General features: G+C 43.7%; 1 long non-coding RNA gene across 1 annotated transcript in view; it reads left to right on the top strand.

Annotated features, from left to right (window-relative positions):
- The first annotated feature begins 416 nt into the window (after positions 1-416).
- The window catches only part of LOC132438806 (uncharacterized), a 92,207-nt gene continuing 65,044 nt past the window's right edge, over positions 417-27,579 (top strand). Inside the window, exon 1 of the long non-coding RNA XR_009522225.1 lies at positions 417-528. This is a non-coding gene — a long non-coding RNA (uncharacterized lncRNA). The remainder of the gene's footprint in view (positions 529-27,579) is intronic.

The raw sequence follows: 27,579 nt of genomic DNA, 5'->3' as shown, positions 1-27,579 counted from the left end.
TGTTTAACGATATGGCCAAATCTCAAAAAGAAGCACACGTAGACATATTGAGCAAGTGATCCAGGGTACTCTGGCTTCTATAGTGTCCTTTGCTGAGGGGGGAAGGATAAATTGGGAGTTTGGTATTGACGTATACACACTACTATATTTAAAATAGATAACCAACAAGGACCTATTGTATAGCACAGGAAACTCTACTAAATATTCTGTAATAACCTAAATGGGAAAATAATTTCAAAAAGAATAGATATATGTATTGATATATGTATAACTGAATCACTGTGCTGTATACCTGAAACTAACACAAGATTGTAAATCAACTATACTCCGATATAAAATAAAAATTTTTTTAAAAAGTGTTCTTTGATGCATTTTGAAACACAATTTGATTTAATTTGTTCTGGATTAGGTCGACGGAACCTCAGTTTGAGCTCTGGTCAACTCTGCTTTTTCCTGTCCAGACCTATCCTTGGGACCAAATAATAGAGAAGAACACATCTCCAGTTCACCGTAGACATCACTGAACAGGTTGGAACTATTTTCTTTTATGAAACTATTTGTTTGCATAGATACTTCTGTAAATTTTTTTCAAAATTAGGTTAGTATGAATGATACATTTATTCCTTAAAAGTTCCATTTATTATTTCTTATTACAAAAATAATGCATGATCCCCAGAGAATATTTAGAAAATGTAAGTAAATAAAAAGAAGGAAACAAAAATTACCAGTAAGGCTGCCAGCACACTTTAAATTTTGATGTATAGTTTCCCAGCATTTAAAAAATGTCTAGGGACTTTGCTGGTGGTGCAGTGGTTAAGAATCCGCCTGCCAATGCAGGGGACATGGGTTTGAGCCCTGGTCCGGGAAGATCCCACATGCCGCGGAGCAACTAAGCCCGTGCATCACAACTACTGAGGCTGCGTGCTGCAACTACTGAAGCCCACGTGCCTAGAGCCCGTGCTCTGCAACAAGAGAAGACACTGCAATGAGAAGCCTGCACACTGCAAAGAAGAGTAGCCCCTGCTCACCGCAACTAGAGAAAGCCCGCGCGCCGCAACAAAGACCCAGTGCAGCCAAAAATAAATAAAAATAAATTAATTAATTAAAAAAATAATGTCCATCTGATGAAAATGGGGTCACACTTCTAAAAATTGATGTATCGTGGCTGTCTTGCTCAGCCGTTGCTTGTTCTTCTGTAACATAAATTTTTGTGTGGCTCCATAATAAATGTATAGTAGGTTACATTTAATGCAAATTTGAACTACACAGTTAGAAATAGTAGGATATAAAATATTAATTAAAATTTGCTTTATGTGCAAAATTTGAAAGAATGTAAATCTTAGAATGAAAGAATGTAAATGCTTTACATTTATTTTTGGTAGGGAATTTAATCTTGCATAATGTGAGTCTTGCATTCTGCAATATCTCCAGCAAAACAGTCCCTTGCATAAAATGTGACTGTCTTCTAATACTGTTTATTTAGCCAGCCCCCTGTTGATGGTCACTTATTATTTCAATGAGCTTTCTTGAAGATAAATCTTTGCGCACACCCATGATGATCTCTTTGGGAAAAATTCTTAGACGTGGAATTGGTGGGTCAAAGCTTTTGATGCACATTTTCAAAATCCCATCCTTAAAGGTGGTGTCGACATTTTTTCAACAAATATCTACGTAGTGCTTACTACGTGCCAGGCACTATTCTACGAACATCCTCATGATGATGATATGCAGTAGGTACTATTATTATCATCCCCATTTTACAGATGATGAAGCTGAGTCAGCAGCAGTTGCCCAGGTCACTGAGCTAGTAAGTGCTAGGGCTGGTTTTGGAGTCCTAGCTCCTAACCACTGTGCCATGCATGCTGCTTCTCCAGCATTTTGAGCAGTATAATATGAGGTGGTCCTTTTCCTGTACCCTTGCCCACAATGGGCAATATCTATCTGCTCAAAGGGATTGTGAATATTCAGAAATACTATTTATGCTGGAAATCAATCCACCTGTTAGGGAACCGTTGACTGAAATCACCTGCCTTGGCCAGGCATGATGATAACCACTTGCCTGAGTTGTCTCACAACAGGAGGTCTCGATAAGGAACACGGTGCTGCCACCAAAAACTAAGTGGGAGAATTCGGGAGGGGCCAAAGGAGGGAGGAGACACCAGCCCATATGTCTTCCCACCTCCCAGAATCCTTTGCACTGGAATCCATCTTGGCTGAGAGGTGATGCTTGCACCACCAGGAAGGACCCTGAGTCAGACTATGGGCCAAGCAAGATGCTTGGCTAGAGACAACCTGGAAACTAACCCCATTACCACAAAATCTGAGACTACAAGCCACGTGGCAGAGCAGTTCTCCTGGGTTCGCTCACCCTGCTGCTCTCTGCCTGGGTGCGCCTTCCCAATACAGTCTTTTGCTTTGTCAGCATGTGTGTCTCCTCGGACAGTTCATTACTGAGTGTTAGACAAGAACCCACTCTTGGGCCCTGGAAGGGGTCCCCCTTCCTGCAATATGGCCAAAGGTATTTCTGAACACTGGTACTATGAGAGAGAGAAAGGAAGCTCTAGTCCTTAGCTATCAGTGAATTGCTAGCCTGTTTGATTTCTTTTTTAAGAAACCCCATCAAAGTATTTTCAGAAGCTTCCCCCAGGCAGAAGAGACATCTCATCTTTGGTCTTCACCTAACAGGTGTTTCTGGGGTCCACCTATTCTCCCCAAGGCTCTGTTCACAGCACCAGTATTTTAGGAACCTCTCCTAAGCTATGTGGCCCTCTTCTCTGCTCTCTGCAACAGGTGCTGGTTCCATGCTTTAAGTACTGTGCAGCCTGCTCTAGTCCCTGATCCAGTGCTCACTGCAGTGAGCATTCAGGCTGAAAGACTAACAGAGAGGCATGAAACTCTGTACCTTTTCACTGGCGGTAAAGAGCTGACTTTATTTACCCTACCTGAGCTCACCTGTGGGATGACTAGACCCTTTTCTTAGGGTACACACACTAAGCTGCTATAACAAAAATATCCAACAATACATGGCTTGAAGACTAAAGCAGTTTATTCTCTCTTATGTAACAGTTTTGAGGTGAGCACTTTCCATTGCTGGGGTGGTTCTAACCTGCATGGTCTGTCAGGGACCAAGGTTCCTTCCATCGTGTCACTTTGCCTTATAGGCTAAGTCATAAACTTCATCTGCATGGTCAAGGGGAAAGGGAAAGAACACAGAGGAGCCACTCCCACTGTTTAAGTACTAGGTGCAGGACACTTCCACTTGAATTCCATTGGCAGGAACGGAATCACGTGACCACTTCCCAGCAAGGGAGGCTGGGAAGTGTAGTTTGGCCACATATCTGAAAAGAAGGAGAGAATGGATTTGTGGGCAAGCTAATGGCTTCCAGTAGACTCTCCAAGCAGGAGACAAACCCAGCTGGGCATCTGTCTGCACATAGTGAGATTTTCGTGATATTTCTCTTTCTTGACCTTTTCCTGTATTATAGCAGAGGGGGAATTTGAGAATAAGATATATAGTGGGAATGCCCTGGTGGTCCAGTGGTTAGGACTCCACGCTTTCACTGCTGAGGGCCTGCATTCAATCCCTGGTAGGGGAACTAAGATCCCTCAAGTCGTGCAGTGAGGCAAAAAAAAAAAAGAATAAGCTATGTAAGCATGTGAAATTATTTAGTCTGAGTACACCAACCTCATGGGCTCTGGAAACTTACTCTTAAAAGCATGAGTTCAGGGACTTCCCTGGTGGCGCATTGGTTAAGAAGCTGCCTGCCAATGGAGGGGACACATGTTCGAGCCCTGATCTGGGAAGATCCCACATGCCGTGGAGCAGCTAAGCCTATGTGCTACAACTACTGAGCCTGTGCTCTAGAGCCCGTGAGCCACAACTCCTGAGCCCACGTGCCACAACTACCGAAGCCCACGCTCCTAGAGCCTGAGCTCCTCAACAAGAGAAGCCATTGCAATGAGAAGCCTGCGCACCGCAATGAAGAGTAGCCCCTGCTCGCCGCAACTAGAGAAAGCCCGCGCGCAGCAACAAAGACCCAAGGCAGCCAAGATTTAATTAATTAATTAAAAAAAAATAAAGCATGAGTTCATCTTGCTGTTTGCTCTGACTCAAAAATTAGCTCATAGTTTAAAGTCAGAGCAGGGTAAACTTTGGAGACAAAAAATTCTGAATGAGAAGGCCTGGCTCCACCTCTGACCTACTCCTGTGTGACTGTAGCCATGTTCCATAAATTCTCTTGAGTTTTCGTTTGCTGTGAGGATTATAGAGGCATGCAAAGAGAACCAGGTGCAAATCCTGGCTTCTGTGACACTAGGGAATTCTCTTAATTTATCTGAGCCCTGGGTTTCCTGGAGAAAAGGGGTAATACCCTATTTCTCACTGGGTTGGGTAAATGAAATATGTCCTGTGCGGGGAGGTCAGTATAGGCTCACAGTACTAAGAAGTTCCAGAAGTATTCTATTGATACATTCAGGCTCAATCAGTGCAAATATCCTGATTCTGTCTTCCTCTCTATGTCAGCTTCATCGTTAGTCAGCCTCTGCATGTTGACGAGATGGCTGTGACATACTGAGAGGAAGAGCAAAAGTTGCTTCTCTCCTAGACACACACCTTCAAGTCTCATGGGCTCTGCTGGGTTATGTGCCTGTCTGAACTGCGGTTTGGGGGATGAAATTAGCTGATTGGTTTAAATCCATGGGGTCCTGGAGCTAGGGATGAGGTCACCCCCCAAACAAGTTGATGGAAGCCATATAGTTCCTCTGAAGAGAAACTGGGCTGTAATTACTAGAAAGGCAGCCAAAACAACAGATGTCCACTACAGAGAATGTGTTTGAAGGATGAGTTAATTGGGCCTCATTATGGTCCAATTTTTATTTGTTTTTTGAATTATGAGCTGATTTCTTCTGCTGATAGATGAACTATTCATGGTCTCTGGCAGTTTTCCTTCATGACCCTCTTAGTTGCCTTCTAGAGTTTCCTTTTATTGCTTTGCCCACACCCATGAATGCTTTTCCCCCCATGGCATCTTCAACTTCTTTCTGACCCCACAGTTTCATCAGACACCCCCAAACCAATGGATTGAAGAGGAACCCAGTCGGAATCCATATATATATATTTATATATATATTTTTAAATTAATTAGTTTATTTATTTTTGGCTGCATTGGGTCTTTGTTGCTGTGCACGGGCTTTCTATAGTTGGAGCGAGCGGGGGCTACTCTTCGTTGCGGTGCACGGGCTTCTCATTGCGGTGGCTTCTCTTGTTGTGGAGCATGGGCTCTAGGTGCGTGGGCTTCAGTATTTGTGGCACATGGGCTCAGTAGTTGTGGCACACAGGCTCTAGAGCACAGGCTCAGTAGTTGTGGCGCATGGGCTTGGTTGCTCTGCGGCATCTTTCTGGACCAGGGATCGAACCCGTGTCCCCTGCACTGGCAGGCAGATTCTTTTTTTTTTTTTTTAATTTTTATATAAATTTATTTATTTCTGGCTGCATTGAGTCTTTGTTGCTGTGCACGGGCTTTCTCTAGTTGCGGCAAGCGGGGGCTGCTCTTCATTGAGGTGCGCAGGCTTCTCATTGCGGTGGCTTCTCTTGTTGCAGAGCACGGGCTCTAGGCACACGGGCTTCAGCAGTTGTGTCACGCGGGCTTCGTAGTTGTGGCTCTCGGGCTCTAGAGCGCAGGCTCAGTAGTTGTGGCTCACGGGCTGAGTTGTTCCACGGCATGTGGGATCTTCCCGGGCCAGGGCTCGAACCTGTGACCCCTGCATTGGCAGGCAGATTCCTAACCACTGCACCACTAGGGAAGCCCGGCAGGCAGATTCTTAACCACTGCGCCGCCAGGGAAGCCCAGAATCCATATATTTTTGAACTTGTCTTTGAAGGAACAATGAACTTTTTGTCTCCAAAGGCTGTGATATACATATGTATCATAGGTTTTTGGAGACAAAGATTTTACATATATATATATAATTATATATATGTATATACACATATATATGTTAATATGGATAAGTAAATTTTAAGGTCTCAGTTTCTCATTTGCAAAATTTTTTGCAGTAGAAACAGGTTCTAAGTTCTTTTTAGTATGAGGGCCCTTGGGAGATGCAGTACTATAATATAACAAGAAGAATAATAGCCAAAATTAACTATGGAGTACTCCCTGCATGCTGCCCTAAACTCTAATGTATATGGTATTTTATCTCATCCGATCTTTACAACATCCATATGAGGTAGGAACCTTTTAGAGATGAGAAAATTGGGGATTAAGGTGGTTTCATGACTTGTTCAAGGGCACACAATAATTGTCCACTTGGAACTGGAATCCAGGTTGGTCAGATTCCAACTCTTAACCCTGCTATACTGTCACCGCAGCTTCCACTGGGGAGGAAAGGACTCAGATTTGGGAGTCAGAAGACTTGGACTTAAATTCTGAATTCAGCACTGTGTGACTTTGGGAAAGTTACTTAACCTCTCTGAGCTTTAGTAAGATGTAAGATGGAAATGATAATTACTACCTTATGGGTAAGGGGTTAGAATTAAGGGTGTTGAATTAAGAGATGTAAAATATTGGGTGCATAGTAGGTGCTCAATAAGGGACATCTATCATAATATCCCACTAAACTAAGCTAATTAATAGAATACATTGCTACCAGGCAGACAAGAACTATGTGAATGGGTCCCTGGCTCCTGAGTCACTGCTCTAAATGCTCATCATAAATAAGTACGTTTGTGAAAGTGATTGTCTTTAACAAAACTTTGCCTGTTTCAAACTGAAACACATGCATTTGACATAAACAATTGGTAAGTGATGGAGCAGGGATAATATTTTAAAAATACACATAGCAACAAATGCTGTTTTGCAAGCAGAAGTGTTTTTCCTCTTTCAGTGATCTGAGTCATTTCTCCTCTTAAGGGGAACAGTTTTCGCTATTAAGGTTCATTCATGAGATTCATGTTCCCAGGAAAGAGGAGGGATGAAAACCCCTGCTGGCACAAGGGAAGTCATAGGATAGGGGAGAAGGAGGATGTGATGCATGAGGAGTTCTGAACAGGTAGGGAGAGGAGGAGCAAATGCCTTCTTTCCAGTCTGGAGGGGTGGACCTAAAAGTAGCGGAAAAGAGAAAGGACATGGGGTTAGATAAGTGTGTTCCATCTCCCTCCCTCTGGATCAAGACTCCTGTGTGCGGGATGTGGATTAGAAACAGCTAGAAGGCACTTGGAGGAAATACTAGAGCAGTGGTGGTTGGGCCACAATCCCCACTTGGCACTCTGGGGTGAAAAGTCATAGGGAGCCCTGCACCACAGTGGGGAGGCTGTATTTATACCGTTGGGGGTTTGGTGTACCTATGCCATGAGGGCCTGTGCTGGTGTCTTGAGACTTTAGTCAATTCCCTGGCGCTTGGGAATACCCAGCCATCCCTTCCACCATCACCAATAAGGACAAAGAAAGCAAGTGAATTTTTTTTTTTCCCTTTGGCCATGCCGCAGATCATGCGGGATCTTAGTTCCCTGACCTGGGATCGAACCCATGCCCCCTGCAGTGGAAGCACGGAGTCTTAACCACTGGACCGCCAGGGGAGTCCCCCCGCCACTTTTTTTTCTGGTAGTGAATTTGAACCTTAAATTGGATTAACGATTTATCCAAAAGAAATTGAGCCAACTTGAGAGAGCCTGTTCTGAACTAGAAGTGATCAAGTTACCTTAACTGGAAGTTAAGATTTTTCCACTTCTGCCATATCTCAAGAGCAAGATATTTACAGACAAATGAGAAAGCTTATGTTTTGCACACCAGGTTGTAGTGTACAGCACACACTGCTGGTTGCCCTGAGTTTAGGTGTCCTTCTTTCTGGACAGTCATTTGTTCCAGGAAAGTAGTTCTCTCCCCCACAACTCAGAAGCAAGTACCGATTAGTCCAAACTGGTCACTGTGCCCCATTCCCTTGTCAGTGATTTGTTTCAGCATGGGCTTGTGCAACACCTCTGTCCATGATATGTTGGGACATCTCCTGGGGGGCATCTGGGAAGATTTTCCTCATTGAAAAGGAGAGACACACAGGGGAGAAAGTCTCTGTTCTAATGTAGGTAATAACTGGAACCGTGGCAGGCAACTTGGGACCTGGAGAGGTGGCTAACTGAGGACTAACAGACACACTGTGATGGTAGGGTAGGAAGCTAGAAGGAAACTGGGTTCTTTTTTTTTTTTTTTGGTCATGCCACATGGGCATGGATTGAACCCATGCCCCCTGCAGTGGAAGCACAGAGTCTTAACCACTGGACAGCCAGGGAAGTCCTGGAAACTGGGTTCTTGATGATGCTGTTGGACTCCTGAAATGACCACCCTACCTCCACATTTCTTGGTATGTGAGAGGAATTCCCTAAGTTAAAGCTATTTGAGGGCTTCCCTGGTGGTGCAGTGGTTAAGAATCTGCCTGCCAATGCAGGGAACACAAGTTCGAGCCCTGGTCCGCGAAGATCCCACATGCCACAGAACAACTAAGCCCGTGCACCACAACTACTGAAACCCACACGCCTATACCTGTGCTGTGCAACAAGAGAAGCCACTGCAATGAGAAGCCCGCACACCGCAACAAAGAGTAGCCTCGCTTGTGTCAACTAGAGAAAGTCTGCATGCAGCAATGAAGACCCAATGCAACCAAAAAAAAAAAAAAAAAAAAACCATACGAGATGAATATCTATTACTTGCAGCCAAAAGCATCCTAAATGAGGCAGAATGTGGATAAATTTTCGACCTTGCAACTCCTGCTTCTTAAATGTATCCATGTGATTGTAAATAAAAAGGAAAATGGTGTTAAGTCATTACCATTGAAAACTGCCTGGATTACTTCCTCCAGGCAAGCTTTATTCCCAGACTGTTGAACCCTCTGGGTTTGACAGCAGGATCTACTTCACATGGTAACACCTACTCTTACTTGCCTTCAAAAACTTTCCTAAGGGAAGAGATGAAGCCATACTTGTTAATTCTTCTTGAACATAAAAAAAATGGATCCTTTTTGCCCTTTTAAAATGTATTATTAAAATTAAAAAAAATATGTTCTTCTAGAGTTGTCTGGAAAGTGAACTGGGAGCAGTTAAACATCAAGCTCATTGCCAATTTTCAGCTTTAACTGGAATCACCTTTGCCTTTTCCTATGGAAGAAAGAAAGTCTTAGAACATCAAAGTATTTCAGGAAGAACTGGATTTTAACTGCTGAGCTGACCAGAGACAGAAGGCTCACACTGATGGGAGCTGTATAATTTGGCTCTGTTTCTAACATTCAGAGTTCTCTCTGACTCTCCAAAATTTTATCTACTTTGGTTGAGCTTGTTTTTTCCCCAATCAAATGACATTTCTTGGAATTCATCATCACACATGCCTACTTACTTTGTGCAGATTATTTCAGAATAATTTACTAGCTGGGGAGAAAGAGGGTGGGCAGGAAGGATGGAAGGAAAGAGAGAGGACTGGAGGGAGAGAGAAAGAGGGGGGGAACTAATCCTTTCAAGGACTGTTTCCATTACAAAATGTCCCTAATTTCATATTCAATGGACCTGCAATCCTCAAGCCATGTCTTCCTTTTTGGAAATGCTGTTATGTTTAAAGTAATTTCAAGAAGTGAGTTGACGGCTGGGATAGACAGAAGATGTAAAATTGTCACTAGTTCAACACTGTTTCAATTTGAACAAGCTCAGATATTATTTGATTTATACTGGGGGCTTTGAAAAGGGCTTATTGGAAAAAACATTCCCATTACAAAACAAATTTTAAAAACAACAGTGTTATATAAGTACAAACAAATGCATACAATTCAAATATTATTATGTCCTGACCTTTATTGTCATGTGGGTCTCTCATACAAAGTAGTAGATAAGAATCAAATTTAATAATATTGTAATAGTTGTTATTCAGTGTAGCATAAACCCCAAATATTTAATGGCTTAATGCTCTAGACATTATGTATCACTGATTCAATTCCTGCATTCCTAGTCAGTGGTAGTTCTTGTAATCATTCAGGGACCCAGTTGTATTAGTTATCTATTGCTGTGTAACAAATTACCCAATGGAAACATTTGTTATGTCACATAGTTTCACAGGGTCAGGAATTTGAAACTGCCTTAGATGAATGGTTACAGATAGAGTCTCTCATGAATACTGTATCTTGTATTCAAGATACTGGCCAGGGTTGCAGTCATCTGAAACCTTGACTGGGACTATAGGATCTGCTTCCAAGATGGTGCACTCACGTGACTGTCAAGTTGATGCTGGTTGTTGGTAAGAAGCTTTAGCTCCTTATCACATGGACCTCTCCACAGGGCTGCTTGAGTGTCCTTACAGCATGGCATTGGCTTACCCCAGAGGAGTGATCCAAGATAAAGCAAGACAGAAACTACAATGTCTTTTATGATTTAATCTCAGAAGTCATCATTTCCATTAAATCCTATGGATTACATAACTCAGTCCTATTCAATTGAAGAGGTGAATATATGGGTACGAATACCTGGAGGTGAGGATCACTGGGAACCATATTGGAGGTTGGCTACCACACTAAGATCCTTCTCTTGTGGCTACCATTCCCTTGGGTTTTAGCACTTTTTGCTTCAAGGAAGAGGAAGAAGAAAGAGAACAAACGAGCCCCTCCCAAAAGTGGGAAGCTTTTATGGACCAGGAAAAGAAAAGGTGCACATGGCTTCCACTCACACTCCATGGCTAGAACTTGATTATTTGGTGCCTCTAACTATAACGGTGACTGGGAGATGTCCTACTTTGTTGGGAACAGCAACAGCCTTTAACAATGGAATGGAGAGCGTGAACATTTGGTGGAGATATAATGGTCTCTGCCATAGGAAGGGTAAGAAGAAAATATAGGCAGATGCTTAACATAATGGCATAGAGCAAATGCTCAATGAATGCTAATCATTATATAGAGTTCTTCTGACAATCTAGTGCCTACCCAAAACCTGGCATGTATGTGGGTAAAATAAATGTTTATTGTTCGAATGGATGAGTTAAGGTAATGGATGTACAATGGATGTACAAAATAGTACAAATGGTAGGGATTGTAATGATATTTCTGAGTTAGTAAGTTGGACTGGCTATCCTATTGAGGTACAGATCTTCCTCTGGAGATGGCTATTACTGTCCCCATTTCAGCCGGTCAAATAGAGACAGCAAATACTTAAGGCTTTGTGGGCCATAGGGGCATTGTTGCAACTACTCAACTCTGCCATTGTAGTGTGTGAGCAGCCATGGACAATTCCAATAAAACTTTATTTACAAAACAGGTGGTGGCCCAGATTTGGCCCAGGGGTCCTAGTCTTCTGAACCTTGCTCTACAGCATTGAGAAAGGGCATGACCACAAGCAACATCATGGATAAATCTTTAAAAAGTATTGAATGAAAGAAGACAGACAAACAGGAGTTCCCTGGTGGCCTAGTGGTTAGGATACAGCGCTTTCACTGCAGAGGACTGGGTTAGATCCCTGATTGGGGAACCAGCCTGCATGCCGCGTAGCCGAAATACAAAAAAAAAAAAAAAAAAAAAGACAGACACAAAGGAATCTTCCATTTGTATACAGTTCAAAAGCAGTAAAAATGAAACTATATTGTTTAAGGGTACATACTGAGGTGGTGAAACTATAAAGCAAAATGAGGAATTTATTATTTAAAAAGCCAGGATGGTTGTTACCTCTGGAGAGTAGGGAGGGGTTGGAATCATCAGGAGGGGCATAGGAAGGATTTCTGGGAATGCTGGCAATAATCACATTTCCTGACATGATAATCACATTTCCTGACATAGCTGTTCACTTTATCCAATTCGTTAAATTGTATATTTGTGTTATATGTACAAAGCGTGCATTCTATTTCTTGATACGTGTTGAAGAAAAATGAAGATTAAGAATCATGTACCAGGGCTTCCCTGGTGGCGCAGTGGTTAAAAATCTACCAGCCAATGCCGGGGACACGGGTTCGAGCCCTGGTCCAGGAAGATCCCACATGCTGCAGAGCAACTAAGCCCGGGAGCCACAACTACTGAGCCTGCATTCTGGAGCCTGTGAGCCGCAACTACTGAAGCCCGCGTGCCTAGAGCCTGTGCTCCGAAACAAAGAGAAGCCACCGCAATGAGAAGCCCACGCACCACATTGAAGAGTAGCCCCTGCTCGCTGCAACTAGAGAAAGCCCACATGCAGCAATGAAGACCCAACGCAGCCAAAAGTAAACTAAATAAATTATAATTAAAGAAAAAAAGAATCATGCACCATGCTGTTATTCTCCATAAATGAACTGAAATCCCTTTTCTTTGGTTAACAAATATTAACCTTTGTTTCTATATCATTTTTATTGGTCAGCTCATTGGTATTCAGCCCTGGCTGTGCATCAGAATCTCCAGGGGAGGGTTTCTTCCTCCCAAACACAGCTGCCTGGAGCCCATGCTCTTAAGATTTTTGATTCAGCAGATCCAAGCGGGACTTAGGCCTTGGTAGTTTGCAGACACTCCCCAAGCGACAATGATAGGCAGCTGGGGTGGAGAGCCTCTGCTTTAAACTCTGCTATCTCATTGCAAGTTCTGCATAGTATTCCCCTTAGTCACACACTTCACCCCCAATATTCATCCAAGCTGACAAGCTGAGCATTTTATTTTTAATTGCATTTGCCTTGAAGTTAGTTTGCCTTTGAGTAAAAAAGACTGGTCCTGTGTAAGGTGTTATCTCATCTGGCATTTATTCTAGCTTCCCATTCACCCCTTCCTAAACTCCAACACCTTGAAACAGCCTTTTTGATACATTCATTTCCTTATTTTAAGCCAAGGGCACATTCTTGGCTCCTTACAGCCAGTCCCACCACTCCTCCTTTCTCCTCAGTGCTGCAGTGGGTTTGCCACCCACCCCAGCGTAGATAAGTGCCTGTTTATCCCTCGCCTTTGTTTCTGGGCTCTAAGTCAGTTTCCTATCAAGAGGAAACATTCCTTCCATCCTCTGCTGACTCATCTTTATCAACATTTACTGGAGAACTTTATCAATAGCCTTTTGAACAACTACATAAATTAAATTTATCCCTCTTATCCTCCCTTTTTATTTACCTTTCCAAACATCTCTAGCAATTGCAAAATATTCCAGATTGACTTCCTCTTGGAGAAAGCACTGCACTTCTTCCCTGTAGATTTAAAATAAATGTTTGATCATTTGTTCATTGGAAGGTAATCTCCACTTCTGTTAAAGCCAGGGTAACCATGAGTCCCTATTTGCCTTGGACAGTTCTGCCTTATGCCTGGTAATTGTTAATGGTGCCCCCTTTTACTTTAAAAAAAAAAAAAAACAGTCTGTTTGATGCATTTTATGATTACTTTATTAAAGTCAATGCAGTATACTTGAAAGATAACTAGAGGAAGAGTCAGGAGAACTGGATCCTTACCCCAAGAGGCACAAACTAGCTGTGTGGCTTTGATCATTATAAACCCTCACTCTCAAAGTGTGGTCCCCAGACCAGCAACATCAGCATCACCTGGGAGCTTGTGAGAAATGCAGAATTTCAGGCCCCAGCCCAGACCTACGGAACCAGCATTTGCATTTGAATAACACTCCCAGGTGATTTGGACGCACATTACAGCTTTTGAAGCACTGTCCTAAACCTCACCGGGCCTCTGCACAGCCTCTGCACAGAGTTAAAAATTATATCAATGCATTCAACTCATTGCATTTTAATAACAAACCCACAGGAACAACAGAGAAGTACATTAAAAACATGTACTTGCATGCTGGATGACTTGCTTTTTTTTAAAAAAAGTGAATGAATGGACTCTAGTATCAAATTAAAGTGCTACAAGCATCATTTAGTTGTCATCGATAAGAATTGTACCTGGTTAAGGTGACTCTCATTGGAGGAGAGTAATCTACATAACGGGGCAGACTGGGCAGCTAATACTCACAGGAGCTGGGCGTGATGTTCACTGTTCAGGTAGATACTGTCTGGGTAGGGCACCAACAGCATCACATGCATATTTTACTAAATTTGACACATTCTTCTCTGGTCTCTCTAATTAGTATTAGAAGTATTTACTAATTAATTTTTGATAATGGTAATGTTAAAAATTCTGTATGAATGCTTTTCAGACATTTTCATGGATGTATCTCTAATGTCATAAGGGTGGGAATGGATACTGTGAAGCAGCCAAACTGCTCTCTAAAAGTCTGGCATTTCCTTGAACTTACGTGTTATATCTCTAAAATTAAAATAAATGTCATCTACTACTAAAAAGATGAAAGAAAGAAAGAAGAAAGAAAGGAAGAGAAAGTGAAAGAGAGAGAAAGAGAAAGAAAGGAAGGAAGGAAGGGAGGAAGGAAGGAAGGAAGGAAGGAAGGAAAGGAGGAAGGAAGGAAGGTACCAGTCTTAAAAATCCAAATGCTGGCATGGTCTAGAAAATACTTAACTGGTTTGTTTGTTTACTTATTTATTTATTTATAATAAACATTAAAAAAAATTTATTTGGCTGCACCAGGTCTTCATTGCAGTGTGCAGGATCTTCAGTTGTGGCATGCGGGATCTAGTTCCCCGACCAGGGATCAAACTCGGGCCCCCTGCATTGGGAGCACAGAGTCTTAACCACTGGACCACCAGGGAAGTCACTTAACTGGTTTATTTATGATTACTATAGACTTGTTCACCAAATATTTTGACTTGCATGAATGTTTTATTTCCCTGTTTTGCATTAAAAATTCTTACACAAATGAAAATAGAAACAACAAAAAAATACATGTCAATACCTATTTTTGTCTCCTATTTTTCCATTCTTTTTTTTTTTTTTTTTTTTTCGGTACGCAGGCCTCTAACTGTTGTGGCCTCTCCCGTTGCGGAGCACAGGCACAGGATGCACAGGCTCAGCGGCCATGGCTCACGGGCCCAGCCGCTCCGCGGCATGTGGGATCTTCCCGGACCGGGGCACGAACCCGCATCCCCTGCATCGGCAGGCGGACTCTCAACCACTGTGCCACCAGGGAAGCCCTCCATTCTTAATCATACACTTAGGATCACTTTTAACCACTCAAAGAAAGTATGATATTCAGGTTTCCAATAACAGCAAAAAAGGAAAACATATTTTTATTAACTTGAGGAAGAAATTTTTTTATTTAATTTTTTTTTTTAAATTTAGTTTTGGCTGCTTTGGGTCTTCGTTGCTGCATGCAGGCTTTCTCTAGTTGGGGCGAGTGGCACTCTTCATTGCAGTGTGCGGGCTTCTCATTGTGGTAGCTTCTCTTGTTGCAGAGCACGGGCTCCAGGTGTGCGGGCTTCAGTAGTTGTGGCACGCAGGCTCAGTAGTTGTGACTCACAGGCTCAGTAGTTGTGGCTCACGGGCTTAGTTGCTCCGTGGCATGTGGGATCTTCCCAGACCAGGGCTCAAACCCATGTCCCCTGCATTGGCAGGTGGATTCTTAACCACTGCACCACCAGGGAAGTCCTGGAAATGTTTCTTTTTATACTGGAACTTAAGGAGCACATGCAGCTTGCTCTCTGGGTGTTTGGGGCATGATAATTACTGTTATAGACAGAATAGTTGTGTGTCCCCCCCACCCCCAGATTGACGTGTTGAAAGTCTAACCCCCAACGTGATGGTAGGAAGTGAGGCCTTTGGGAGATGATTAGGTCATGGAGGTGGAACCTTCATCAAAGGGATTAGAGCTCTTTAAAAGAAACCCCAGAGAGCTCCCTTGCCCCTTCTGCCATGTGAGGACACAGGGAGAAGACAGCAGTTGTCTATGAACCAGGAAGGGAGTCTTCGCCAGACACGGAATGTGCAGGTTCCTTGATCTTGGACTCCCCAACCTCCCGAACTGTGAGAAATAAACTTTAGTTGTTTGTAAGCCACCCAGTCCATGGTATTTTGTTATAGCAGCCCACATGAACTTAGACAGTTACTCATTCAGCACAGGTGGCAGGAGGTTGTAATCTTCCAGTGGTAAGCCTGTAGGCCTCACTTGCCTCCCACAAAACACCAGTGTCAACTTTCTGGAGGCCCAGATCTGGTGTAAGGTCCAGGGTGATTGCTGGCACCGGACGCAGAAAAGAATGTCCATGTGACTTCATGGAGTGCCACTGCACCAAGCTTGTAGCAATAAGGTTTCACTGCCCTATTTAAAAAGGATGCGCTCCAGACATAGAAAACACACTTATGGTTACCAAAGGGGAAGTGGGGGAGGAGGGATAAGTTAGGAGTTTAGGATTAACAGATGCACACGACTGTGTATAAAATAAACAACAAAGACCTACTGTATAGCACAGGGAACTATATTCAATATCTTATAATAACCTATAATGGAAAAGAATGTGAAAAAAATATATATGAAACTGATTCCCTTTGCTGTACACCTGAAACTTACACAACATTGTAAATCAGCTATACTTCAATTAAAAATAAAATTTTTTTTAAAAAAGGATGTGCCTTACAAGTGACTTCCGTAGGGACTTGTTCCCTGGGTGTTTTTCCCCTGGTTGATTGGCAGGCAATCGCTTTATGGTCACCCAACAGTGGAGGGAAAACCTATTACCCCCCACTCTGTTGCGGGAGCTTGGTGAGCATGGCTATTGGTGGTAGCTGAACACGATTTATGATCCCCACAGCATGACATTCTCAAGAGGATAATACGCAGAGATGTGAAGTTTCAATTTGGGGATGCTGAGTCTGGCCAATGTACCCATCCTGTGGGCCCCAGAAGCTTCCAGTGTTTCACTCCCTGTATCCCACTTCCCATGTGCAGACTGATGACATTTCATAGGGGCTGTACATAGGCTAGAACTTTCGCATACACTCTACAAACACTCTTTATGCACCATGCTTGGAGGATGTAGACACTTGGGGAGTTCACAGTCCAGTGGGGGAGACAGTCTCCAAGATCACAAGACAGTTTAATGAGAGAAAGAAAGAGACTGCACCCTGTTTGTGGGGATGTGATATACCTTGCTTACCTGGGAAGGTCAAAGAACAAGTTTAGGCAGAGGTAAGGCTTGACCCCAATCTCAGAAGATAAGTAAGCATGAAATAGGCAGGTGACATCCGTAGGGGGAAAGTCACTGTAGGATAGTGGTTCTCATCAGGGGACTAACTCCTCCATCCCCCCCCCTCCAAGCCCCCCAGACATTAGGCAACGTCTAGAGACATTTTTGGTTGTTGCAACTTGCCAGGGGAGTGGGTGCTACTACGGGCATCTAGTAAGTAGAGGCCAGGGATGCTGCTAACATCCTGCAGTGCTCCGGACAGCCCCTACACCTGTCTAGGCCCAAATGTCAGTTGTGCCAAGGCTGAGAAACCCTGCACTAGGGGGAAGGAAAAGCATCTTTAAAGGACTTGAAGTGTCAGGGAGCATAAGTAGGTCAGAAAATGGATGCAGACGTATCTAGATGTGAGAGAAGTAAGGAGGGACTTCTGATGTGTGTTTTTCCCAACACCACCAAGCAGTTCTTCAATCCTCAGCGGACATTGACTGGGTTTCCTACAAATTTGATTAAATTCTTACACTGTCTTCCTGGAGATAGCATCAAATCCCACAAGTTAAGAGCTTATTCCCATAAGATTGCCCCCACTTCACACATCTGTCACAAGTCCAGGTTGTCACTTGTGCTTCTGATTGGTTATAAATTGGAGGTTCCCAGACCCCTTCCTCAGGTTTGATTATTTGCTAGAGTGGCTCACAGGACTCAGGAAACATTTACTGTGGTTTACCAGTATACTTATTTATTTTTTATTGAGGTGTAGTTGATTTATGATGTCATTTAAGTTGCAGGTGTACAACATAATGACTCACAATTTTTCAAGTTTGTACTCCATTTACAGTTATCATAAAATATTGGCTATATTCCCTGTGCTGACAATATATCCTTGTAGCTTATTTTATTGTTTACCAGTTTATTATAAAGGATATTATAAATAATACAGATGAGCAGCCAGGTGAAGAAGTACACAGAGCAAGGTCTGGAAGAGTCCTGATCTTCCCACAGCCAAATGTGGACGCATTTGCCAACCAGGAAGCTCTTCAAATCTCATTGTCCAAGAGTTTTTATAGTGTTTAATTTGCAGCCCCCCTCCGGCTCCCTTCCCAGAGGTCAGTGGGTGGGGCTGAAAGTCCCAGCCATCTAATCACTTGGTCTTTCAGGTAACCAACCCCACCCTGAGGCTATCTAGGGGCCACACCCTAAATCACCTTGTCAGTATAAACCAAGGTGTGCTTAAACAGGCTCCTTATGAATGACAAAAGCCATTCCTATCACTCAGGAAGTTCCAGAAGTTTTAGGAGCTTTGTGCTGGGACTGGGGACCAAGACCAGCTATATTTATATTTCTTTTTTTTTTTGGCTACGCTGTGTGCTGCCCAGCATGCAGGATCTTACCCTGACCAGGGATCAAATCCATGCCCCCTGCAGTGGAAGTGCAGAGTCTTAATCAATGGACCGCCAGGGAAGTCCAAATATATTTCTTACACAGGACCAAACTGAAGAAGGGCTTTGTCTATCAAAATAAAAATGTTGAACATTGGGATTTCCCTGGAGGTTCAGTGGTTAGGACTCCTAGCTTCTACTGCAGGGGGCTGGTGTTCAATCCCTGGTTGGGGAACTAAGTTCCTGCAAGTCACGGGGCATAGCCCCAAAAATTAATTAATTAAAAAAAAAAAGAATATTGAACATTAACATGGGGCGTTAAGAAGCCCCAAATGGATTATTTTAAAAGTTAATAGGGCTTCCCTGGTGGCGCAGTGGTTGAGAGTCCGCCTGCCAATGCAGGGGACACGGGTTCGTGCCCCGGTCCGGGAAGATCCCACATGCCGCGGAGCCTGCACGTCTGGAGCCTGTGCTCCGCATACGGGAGAGGCCAAAACAGTGAGAGGCCCGCGTACCACAAAAAAAAAAAAAAAAAAAAAAAAAAAAGTTAATATATGCACTTTAATAGAAAATGCTAAAGGAGTGTTTGAATAACCTCATGATTGGGGTCATATGCCATTTATATCTTTCCTAAATATCATATAATAGATATATATTATGTCACAGATATTATTTTTGTAATAAAATGTTATTCATCTTAATTTATTCAAGAAAAATTAATCATAAAATGAAATCACAAAAGAACTATGAGAAAATGTGTGTGATTATTTTATCAGACCCTAGGGAGGAGGAAAGGCTTTTTTGAGCATAACAGCAAGAAGAAAACCCGTAAAGGAGAATGCCCTTGGGTTTTACTACATAAAAATTCAAAACAGAGTTTAGAAAAATTACAAGGAAACAAGGATAACCTTGATAAACATAAAAATAATGGAAGAAATTGGGAAGGAAATGGTTGATTTCATTACATTATTCTTCAAGTATCTGTGAATCAAATATGTGTTAAACAAAATGAAAAGGCAGAAGGCACTGTAGGAAAAACACTTTAATATCAAAAATAGTCTTCCAATTCAAAGAAAATCTCAGTTATATCCAAATATGAAAAATCAGCAAAGGACATAGATTTCGTGGTGTGCACATAAATAGGTAACAAACAATGAAATAGTTTAACCCTGTGATGAAAGAAAATTCATATTTTATGGCTAGATGAAAAATTTAAACATAAATGTTTCTTTGCCCTTTTGGGCCTCCTCTCTCCCCTTTAGTGTGTGTCTGTATTAACCAGACCTCCTTAGGAGATAACATTCCTTTTTTTTTTTTTTGCGGTACGCGGGTCTCTCACTGTTATGGCCTCTCCCGCTGCGGAGCACAGGCTCGGGACGCGCAGGCTCAGTGACCATGGCTCACGGGCCCAGCCGCTCCGCGGCACGTGGGATCTTCCCGGACCGGGGCACGAACCCGCGTCCCCTGCAGCGGCAGGCGGACTCTCAACCACTGCGCCACGAGGGAAGCCCCCTACATCTTTTTAAAATGCCCTTGAGTAAGATTCTTAATGTATTCTGTGTCTTCATCCATTGCCCCATCAGCAGATCAAACAATCAAAGAATCCTCCCCTCCTTGGAAAATGGGGGTGGGTGTGGGTGGGAGATGGTAAACATTCATGACATGATTTGCCCTCATCACACCTCTTGGTCTCCATCATCTTTCTATCCTCCCAGGGCTTTTGGTCTCCATCATCTTTCTATCCTCCCAGGGCTTTTGTTCCCATCCCTCCCACAACAGCTATTCTTCTACCTTGGAGTGACTTCTGGGGCCTCATTCTCTCCAGTCCACCGGCCCCCGTCTGATGTCTCTTCATCCCTTCTCAGCTCTGACCCATCTCGGGGGTGGTCATCTGAATGATTATTTCCCTTGTACTTATCCATGTCTATCTTTTTATCATACCTGTCAAGCCAAACTCAATTCAAATCCCTCAGTGAGGCATTTCTGCATCTCCTCTGGAGAAAATCACACAACTTGAACACTGATGCCTTGCAAATCCATGGCAACAGATGCTGGGCCCCCAGAGCCGCTCATAAGTCCTTTCACTTGTCTGCAACCAGTTTCTTCTCTGGTTCCCCTCAACCTGCATCCAGTGGGCCTGAAGCAAAGTCATGTTTGGACTTTGCGGTTGCAAGAACAAATAATTCCTCTCCTGCCTAATTTGAGTGTTTATTGAATCTGAATTCGGTTTCTGCCACTTGAAATCAAAAGACTCCTTACAAATAGAATTAATGACCCTGATCTCAGAGAAGGTGCTGGGGGAAAGGGAGGGGAAAAAAAAACCCCTTCTGAATGGATATTATGTTGGGAGTAGCTATTGATTCATCTTGGTGTCTAGTCTCTGGAAATTCTGAGGACAAGTCTGGTTGTCTGGGAAGCACAGGCAGATCTCATAGAGAATATTCTGGAAGACAACTGACAAGAGCAGCTCTGCCCTCTTCCTGTTTTTGCTCCAAATCCTCCTTAGAAAAGCAGAACTGCCTGAGGTTTGAAATGGACAATCAGACACTGCTAACAGCTGCAGCCCAAGAACTTCGGTTCTTGGCAAAAGGATCCTGACACAAAAGTATTTCTTTGTGGAAAATTATGCATTCATCGGGCTCATTTGAAACAAAATATGATTTGCATCTTAACTTCCTGTAACAAGCTCCAGTTCTTCTGTGGATTTCATAATGTCTGATTTCGTTGGACCAGATTGGTGGGGCACATGCTTTACCAAACAGTTTAAATTCAAGCCCAGGTTTTTCTTATTTTAAATAGCAACAGCTGCTAAGCATGATAATTATTGTATTTCATCAAAATAAACTCACTAAGTTGCTTCTGACTCTTCCTTGGAGCTGCTCTGCTGGGGGCTGGGGGTCCTCAGGGCTGTCAACGATGGTGCATAGTTTTGATCTGAAAAACACAGGAGATGAGGCTGCAGGCTGGGAGGTGGGGGGCGTGGGAGATGGATGGACAATTCCAGAAGCAGAGAAAGGAAAAATTCTCTAGCTGGAGGCAGAGCCAGTGAGAGTCTTCTCTCTCAGTATCTGGTTGGGCTTTCTCTCTGCAGAGTTCAGCAATTCCAAGTTTCTAAAAGATAGAAAGGATATGAGAGGGAAGGAAGAAAACATCAGAGCACTGTCATGGGAGCGTTATATATTCATAAGTCAGCCAGCGTGATCTCTCTTAAAGAGAATTCAGACCATGTTACTCTCTTACTTGAAACTTTCCCCCAGTGGCTTCTTCATCCAGCAGGCTCCACCTTGGCTGCCCATTAGAATCACTGGAGAGCTTTAAAAAAAACCCCAACTGCCCAGGCTGCACCCCAGACAGATTATATCAGAATTAGTGGGGTGGGGCTCAGACATCAGCATTAGTTAAATTTCCTCGGTGGTTCCAATGTATAGTCAATGTTAAGGACCACTGCATTCGATTCTGAATAAATTCAAATATCTGACCATAACCAGGGAGGCCCTGACTGATCTGGTCTCTGCTGTCTTAATCCAGCTTAAGTTACTGGTCTTTTAGTTCTTTGGTCTGTGTGGATCAAAGAATTTTCTGTACTTTTCATCATGGAAAGATCATACTTTCTATGTCCTGGATAACCCTGTGTGATCTGGCCTCTGGCCACCTCTCCAGGCTCTCCTGGACCTCCTCTCATTCCTCCTACTGCCCTTCCTTCTGTTCTTTTCTGTTCAATAAATGCATGTCTCTTTCCAGAACCCCTGCACCTGCAGTTCCCTTTGCAAGCCTTCTATGACATCACACCTCTAACCCACCTCTTGTTTAGTTTCCATCTCATTACTGCATTTGTTTCCTGTGTAGCACATCATCGTCTGAAGTCATCTTGTTTGTCTACTTGTTCTTTTATTTATTTATTTATTTGTTTATTTGGTTATGCTGGGTCTAGTTGTGGCATGCAAACTCTTAGTTGCAACATGGGGGATCCAGTTCCCTGACCAGGGATTGAACTCGGGCCCCCGGCATCAGGAGCGTGCAGTCTTAACCACTGCGGCACCAGGGAAGTCCCTGCCTACTTGTTCTTGATCTCTCTCTGAGAAGGTAAACTGCAGCCTTCTAGATATTATTCAGTTGATATGTAGCAGGCGTTCAGTAAATATTTGCTAAATGAAAGAATGAATGTACAGTAGGTCACTCAATAAATATCGGCTGAATTAATGACCTCTCAGGATCCTTCTAACAACAGGTGTTGTTAACACCATCTTGTATCGATAGATAATTCATCAGGATCAGAGGTTTGGTAACTTTTCCAAAATTACAAATCATGGCATAATGCCACTGAAGGAAAGTGCGTTGGGGAAGCAGGGGAGAGGGATTATGGATTTGGGGGGACTCTGCCGTCACTGGAAATGGCGCCTCCTTCACTAATTGGCAAAGATATATAATTAGGTTTTAATTGTGGGCTTCTGAAGGGACTATATTGAAACCACATCTGTGGCAGCCTTTGGTGAAATCTGACTTTCTGACCTTCTAGAGGGTGATGGGAGGGCAATCACAATGACTTGGAAACCGAGGGAGAACCTCATTATTTGGGGGGTGACATGCTCTCAGCAGCCGCAAAAGAGCTGGGGGCTGGGGAGTGGAGCAGGTCTCCAAATCTCAGGGATTTCCCTGCCGTTGACTCATAGCAATCATTAGCTGGTCTATAGAGATCTGCACCCTGCACAGAAACCAGAGAAGGCCTGAGTCATACCGTGGTGGTCTCTGCAGCTGGTCAGTCCACGTGACAGGGCTGGAAGGAGTGTGGATTTTGGCTTCCTCAGCACAATTGGCCTGGGAGCCTTTATCAGTATGGAAAACCAAGGGCACCTTGCTTCTCAGCATCTGGATTTTAAAATAATAACAATAGGGGATGTATTAGTCTGCTCAGGCTGCCATAACAACATACCACAGGCTGGGTGGTTTAAACAATAGAAACTTTATTTCTCACAGTTCTGGAGGTGAGTGGTCCAAGATCAAGGTGTCAGCAGGTTTGGTTTCTCCTGAGGCCTCTCTCCTTGACTTGTAGATGGATGCCTACTTGCTGTGTCTTCACGTGGCCTTTCCTCTGTGCACAGACAGTTCTGGTGTCTGTGTATCCAAATTTCCTCTTCTTATAAGGACGCTAGTGAGATTGGATTAGGGCCAACCTAATGGTCTCATGTTAGCCTAATTACTTCATCAAAGGCCCAAATATAGTCATGCTGAGGGACTGGTTTAGAGCTTCAACACATGGGTTTGGGTGGGGGGGACATAATTCAGCCCATAGTGGGTGACATTTATTGACTGTTTATTGCATGTTAACTTCATGCTAATTATTTTGCAAACATCAATCACCTCACATAATTTTCCTACCACCCCTTAAAGTCCATACTATTATAACTCAATTTATTTAAAAAAGGAGAAAAAAACTGAAATAGGGAGTTTAAGAAAATTGTCCAAGTTTTTTTTTTTTTAAGGGGGGTGGTTAGAATGCAAGTTTTATTTTTGAATCCCCTTTGAAATAAATATGTTAATCTTTGAAAAATATGTGGTTATATGCCACTAAAATTATCCTTAGAGCCCCTAGTGATAGTCATGCCCCATTCTGGAAAAAACTACCATAGGGAATTACTGGAGGTCCCCTGGGGAGGTAGGATGAGGCCACTGTTTGTTGAGCAAGGGTCATCTGTGTCCCAAGTAAGCTGCTTGTTACTGTTCATAATTCTCTGAACCCCAGACCTACCAGCATATTTGATCTCATCTTTCCTGGCTGGCAACACTTTGGTGGCTCCCTATTCTCTTCTAGATAGAAGAGTGAATGCCTTAACATAACCTACAAGGTCTTTGGGGATCCTGGGATAATAGGCCTACCATGGCCCCATCAGGCTGGTGAAGAGAGGGAGACAGGAGACAGGGAGGATCCCCTGGAGGAAGTGGAAAATTGTCCAAGTTTACACAGTTAAAAATACCAGAGCTCAGATTCAAGCCTGGGTATCTCTGATTTTGAAGTCTGTTCTCATAAAATCTGTGCTAAATTGCTGAATGCTGCAATTCTGGTTTTTCTGTTCTCTCCATCTGAAATAGCTATTACATACATTTTGTGAATATCAAATATCTAGCTTTCATATCTCTTAATCTGTCCTTGAATAGTTTTTATCTCTTTATTCTAAAAAAGAAAAAAAGAGAGCTCCTAGGAGATTTTCTTGCATAAAAAAATCCACAAATGAGGTTTTCTCGCTTCCAGGTCATTTCCTATTCAAGGTATCCCTTTGCCATGGTTGCCTCTTCTTGCTTTTGCAAGAACACTAAGGAAGTGAGTATCAGCTGGGCACTATATATGAAATAGACATAACAGTCTTGCAGCCATCTCTTCTGAGAGGAAAGGAAGGCCATCTGCTTTAGAAATCATCTCATGTAAATAAACACACAAATAAACCAGGAGCTGCCTGGGGAAGCTGCCTGCCCGCCCACAGAAAACTTACCCAATATTCCGGGCAGGGCAGTGTTGGCCAACGAGGCCATCCTTGCTTCACTGCGTTCTCTGTACTGTTCACGAGCTCTCTCACTTTTATCCGTCTCTGATTTTCAATCTCCTGATATGAGACCAGAAATCTCCTCTAACCTACAGGAAACCCGAAGGGCGGTGGGTTAGGAACACTGTAGGGTTTGGCAGCATGGAGGTGGAAGAGAAGTTGAGCATCACTGTAGGGTTTAAGCCCCAAGGTTGAGAACTTAAAGCTCTGAATTACCTTGAACTTGAAGCACCAGTACAACAGCAAGGACCACTAAATTTTCCCTTCCTCTAAATGATCTCACGTCCTGTCTGATTTACTACAGAAGGAGGGGTTGCAGGCTCTCCTCCTGGGTAAAGAGAGCTGTCCTGTAGGGAGCTTTATTTGGCCTTCTCTGGAGTCCCAGACAGAAAAAAAGAGTGGTTTGGCTTATTTCCCTGCTGGAGAAGCAGAGGGTGGCTTGTTGAAGGTCTTTTCTTTTTTTTTTTTGCGTTACACGGGCCTCTCACTGTTGTGGCCTCTCCCGTTGCGGAGCACAGGCTCCGGACGCGCAGGCTCAGCGGCCATGGCTCACGGGCCCAGTCGCTCCGCGGCATGTGGGATCTTCCCGGATCAGGGCACGAACCCGTGTCTCCTGCATCGGCAGGCGGGCTCTCAACCCCTGCGCCACCAGGGAAGCTCAGGTGAAGGTCTTTGAGCGCTCTGACCCTTGCCAGGATCCCTTTCCTCCTCTGGTCCAGATGTCTTCCCTGTCAACCAAGCTCCCCCGGGAGGCATTTCCATTGCCTCTGGCTTTTCCCCCCATTCCCTGTGTGTTTGTTTAGATTCTAAAAAGGGATTTATTGCAGCAGCCTCTGGGCATATGTTCAAAAACACCCAAACCAGGAGGAGAAATTTGCCCAAATTCACATTATAACCATCCACGCAGAGCTGCCCCCAGCTATACCGGGGTGGGGGTGGGTGGATGGGGACTCTTCACAACAGCCTGGAGGACAGTAGAGTCTTCCTTTGCCAAATCTGAGCAGTTCAGGCCTCAGATCACTTTCTGAATATTCAGTGAGATGGGTTCAGAGAAACAATGCCAACGACCTCCATCCAACGGTGTGCACATGGCTGATGATAACACCGGGATGACTAGGAGGGGGCACCTCCGTCACCCGCAGGGGAGGTAGCCCACCCTCCAATTCTCCTTGATATTCTTCATGCTGGTCCTTTGCTTTTCCTTTCAGTCCCCTTCTCTGCTGCCAAATTTTGAGTACTCTATCTCAGTTATAAATTTTAGAAATCATCTGTTTTTATGAAGCTTTCCCCGTCATTGGCATTGTTTGCCCTGTTCTCAGAATTAACCTCTTTCTCGTCTATGTTCTGTTAGCATTGTGTATACACCTTTCACTCCTACACTTTTTTTTTTTTTTGTGGTACGCGGGCCTCTCACTGCTGTGGCCTCTCCCATTGCGGAGCACAGGCTCCGGACGTGCAGGCTCAGCGGCCATGGCTCACGGGCCCAGCCACTCCGTGGCATGTGGGATCTTCCCGGACCGGGGCACGAACCCGCGTCCCCTGCATCGGCAGGCGGACTCTCAACCACTGCGCCACCAGGGAAGCCCACACTCCTACACTTGATACATATTTATTCACCAGTTATTGGGTGCTGGTCTTTTGTTAGGCAATGGAGATATAGTGGTGTGTGACAATATATGAGAGTTTAGCCTTCATGGAGCTTACTTTCTAGGTTGTAGAGACAGACCAAAAAACTCTCATTAAATATTTATCTCCCTCACTAGATTATGAACTGCATCACCATGGTAGTGGGCATCCTCATCATCTTACCAAACCCTGTATACCACTTGCTGTGTGCCTGGCTCTTCAGACACCACATATTAGCTCCCGTAAGGCAGGCACCACGCCTTACTCACTCTGTGTACTGTCCCGCACTCCTGCCACGGCCCATCATGCCCAGCATCATGCCTGCCACATGGTAGACACTCAGTTCATCTCTGTTGAATTTGTGATTCATCTATATTGTCATGTTGACTAATTATAAAGAAGCCTGGGCAGGTGATGTTTATAACAGAAACCTTCAAATCCAAGGGGAGCCCATTAGGAACAGATGTTTCCTGTTTTCCTTAACCCTTATCTTTCAAGCACATTCAAACATACACACCAAGTCTAACTAGGGAAACTATAATGACTTCCAGTACTTATCACAGAGGAAATTTATGCAGGGGCTTGGTTATACAGGTGATGGAGAAGGTAACGGTAAGGCGTGGTTGATTTCAAAAATGGTTTTTTCTCTCCCATTTAGAAATGGAGTCTATTTCTTTACGTATTGAATCGAGGCAGGTCTCGCGACTTGCTTTGGGAAAAAGCAACATTGTGTAAGTTCCAAGCTTGGGCCTCAAGAGGTCTTTCCTATTTCCCTTCTCTTTCTTGGAACCAGCTGCCAACTGAATATATCTGGGCTAGGCTGTTGGATGATGAGAGGCACGTGGACCCACCATTGCCCCAGATGACAGCCAGCCAGCTCCCAAAGTGGAGCCCGCTGTTGATTTGGGCCGTGTGAGTGTGCCCAGCCAAGACCGGCGGAAGAATTGCCCAGCTGATCCCAGTCTAAATTGCTACCTCATGCTTTGTGAGCTACAAATAATGGTGGTTGTTTTAGCCATTACTTTTCTTTAAAATTTTTGGCTGCGTTGGGTCTTCGTT

Source organism: Delphinus delphis, chromosome 15 (assembly GCF_949987515.2).
Source record: "Delphinus delphis chromosome 15, mDelDel1.2, whole genome shotgun sequence".
NCBI classification, from domain to species: Eukaryota; Metazoa; Chordata; class Mammalia; order Artiodactyla; family Delphinidae; genus Delphinus; species Delphinus delphis.
This window is presented reverse-complemented; position numbering and strand designations above follow the sequence as displayed.